Genomic DNA, 3,526 nt, shown 5'->3' with positions numbered 1-3,526 from the left:
TATACTTGGTCGGCTAAAGACTACTTCAAATGAATACATACTCAGATAGTACATATATAAATACCACGTATATGCGGAATCCTATACCACAACATGTATTTACAATAAAAAAGGGATTTGGTAATTATTTTTCCATTACTGCCTACTTTATTAATTTAAGTTAAGATTAATAATAATAATCTTATAGCAAATGGGTTCAAGGGAAATACCATTCCACAGTTTTGAAAAAATCGGTTTTTCGCGCTTTTGTAAAATTTATTTACCATCGTATACGCGTTACTGCGTTTGGCGTATACGAGGTACTTCGCGCTGAGCGACGATATAATTCAATACAGTCCAATTTTTAATTGTTTAATCTTAATTATAAAATATTTACAATGTGGTTGCTCGCGCTGATTAGGTATTTCATTGATTCTTACAAAGGAGTTGGAAACTGTGTACCTATGTACTTATTTAAAAACGTTATTTAGTGTCTGGTAATGTTAACGATATTAGCATACATATGCACCTAATACGGGAAGCCTGATTTTCTAAAATATGTGTTTATATTTATACTTATATACGAATGTATTTCATTTATTTTCAGCCTTAAAAGGGTTTACTTTTCACAAATGCAAATAAAAACTGATTTTCTTTGGTTTGTAAAATTTGTCTAAACGTATTTGTGATGACCTGAGTTGTTAATCTAATAAAAAATTTGTTTTTTTCCTTACATTTGGTAACTTTTTCGTCAAATCTTGGTTAGAAAGTTAATTGAGCGGCGGCAACACTGGGTAGAAGTGATAGCTATTTCTTAAATCACCACATCCTCATCAGACTTCTTTCAGTAGGATTCGAACCGAAGATCCCACTGACTCAGCCAGCTGCCTACGCACTGTGCTAAGTTCGCCTTGTGAATTCTTGTTGCCTTTTTTCACTATTTCATTTATTAAGCCAACTACAATCAAGCGCAGCTATTCCAGTGCTATTTAAACTTCATTATGTGGATGTTGGTTTAGTTGGTTTTTGTTAATATTTCTACTATTACAATGTTTAACTTTTAGGTGTCCTCGTCCTTAAGTTATTTGTTTTTGTTATTCTTATGGCCTTTTACAATTATATTCAACAATTTCTATTGAGCTCGAGGCCGTTTTAAATGAAAATTTTTATTGTGGAAAAGCAACAATAATTTGAAAAAATGGTAGAAGTGATAGCTATTTCGGAAATCACCACATTTCCTCATCAGACTTCTTTCAGTAGGATTCGAACCGACGATCCCACTGACTTATGAAGTTGCCTACGCACTGTGCTAAGTTCGACTTGTGAATTCTTGTTGGTTTTTTCCTCTATTTCATTTGTTAAGTCAACTACAATCAAGCGCAGCTATTCCAGTGCTATATAAAATTGGTCATGTAGCTGTTGGGGTTGTTGGTTTTTGTTAATATTTCTATTATTCGAATGTTTAACTTTTAGGTGTGCTCGTCCTTACGTTATTTGTGTTTGTTATTTTTATGGCCTTATAACAATTATATTCAACAATTTTTATAAAGCTTGAGGCCATTTTTAATGAAAAACTTATTGTGGAAAAGCAACAATAATTTGAAATAAATAAAATAAAAATAAAAAAACTTTTTAATATACAACGCTTTTATAAATGGACTAAAAAGTAGAAAATAATATTTCCCAGTCCCACAGAATTTGTTTGATAACTTTTGATTTTCAAATTTTAGCAAAAGTCATTATAAACAATTAATGACATTGAAAACGAAAAACGTGGAGCGCATGCAGTACAAAGCATTCGAACACAGCGCACGGCAGTGCGCGCGAGTGACGAAAGCATCCACAGTACCATGCTGAAATGACTCGCTTATATATACACGAGATTTGGAAGTTTTTATCCAGACGTCCAATCGACATGTTTGATTTATCGTTGGAAAGGTCTTGCAGAGTGTGTCCAGAAAATGTATTCAAGCTTCATAAGCAATTAACCGGATTCTTAAAAATTAGGCTAAAAACGTCTTTTTGCTTTTGCCGGTTTAAGGGGGCATGTGGGTACACCCAACATATTTAGTTTTATTCTATAGGCCAATACTTTTCAAACGATACCTTACATATTAAGTTCCGGGAACTAGTAGAAATAGAGGTAAATGTGTTTTGGTTCGTATCTCCACTACGAGATGCTTTGGTATGTATGTGGCGTCTGTACGTATCATCAATTAATTTTTTTCAAACTTTCAGGAATTAAAATACAAAAAAAACTTAGAAGGTTTTGTCAATGTTATTGTGGCTTGCGAACATTTTATTTTTAATGTTTTTATCGAGCTTTGTACCACGATTGTTTATAAGGAAAAATTGAAAAAGCAACAAAGTCTAAGCGGTAAAAGTTATAGCATTATTTCGGAGATCACCACATCTCCTCATAAGATTTCTTTTTTCTAGACTTCAGCAGGGATCGAACCTGCGTATTCGATGTTCAAAGTCAGAAGCGTTAACCACTGAGCTATGTACATCCCGTAAACTCTTGTTGCTAATTCATTTTCCTTATTCAACCAACTACTATCAAGTGCAGTTGATTTGCCGCTATTTAAACTCGACAGCGTGGTTGTTGTTGTCAATTCTATACATCCATTTGCTTATTTGCTTTTTTGTATAGTTTCAGGCAGGATCTTCCTAAACTATGTATTTTTCAATGTTATTGTGGCTTGTGAACATTTTATTTTTAATATTTTTATTGAGCTTTTTACCACGATTGTTTATTAGGAAAAATTGAAAAAACAACAAAGTCTAAGCGGTAGAAGTTATAGCACTATTTCGGAGATCACCACATCAATCAATGTTATTGTGGCTTGTGAACATTTTATTTTTAATATTTTTATTGAGCTTTGTACCACGATTGCTTATTAGGAAAAATTGAAAAACAACAAAGTCTAAGCGGTAGAAGTTATAGCACTATTTCGGAGATCACCACATCTCCTCATCAGACTTCTTTTTTCTAGACTTCAGCAGGGATCGAACCTGCGTATTCGATGTTCAAAGTCAGAAGCGTTAACCACTGAGCTATGTACATCCCGTAAACTCTTGTTGCTAATTCATTTTCCTTATTCAACCAACTACTATCAAGTGCAGCTTATTTGCCGCTTTTTAAACTCGACAGCGTGGTTGTTGTTGTCAATTCTATACATCCATTTGCTTATTAGCTTTTTTGTATAGTTTCAGGCAGGCTCTTCCTAAACTATGTATTTGACATCAGTTACTAGGTCGCCATTATTGTTCTTACAGGAGTGCGCCCCGGTCTTTAAACCTTCCGTAAGTCGGCCGCTGTGGTGTAGTGGTAAGCAGTGCGCGCTTCCACTCCGCAACGCCTGGGTTCAAGCCCTGGTCAAAGCAACATCGCAAAAAATATAGAAAAAAGGTTTTTACTTCACAGCGGTCGTCCCTCGGCAGGCAAATACGTCTCGCTTCCCTCTTCAGATCCCTATAGCGGTCCCACATAGCGCGCATTGCGCCCGATCGCAGCGTGGCCCTGTAGGTGGCATTTTTTTTCTCT

This window comes from Rhagoletis pomonella, unplaced genomic scaffold (assembly GCF_013731165.1).
Source record: "Rhagoletis pomonella isolate Grant_MI unplaced genomic scaffold, Rhpom_1.0 Rhpom_scaffold_00004, whole genome shotgun sequence".
Lineage (NCBI taxonomy): Eukaryota > Metazoa > Arthropoda > Insecta > Diptera > Tephritidae > Rhagoletis > Rhagoletis pomonella.
Note: the sequence above shows the minus strand (reverse complement) of the source record.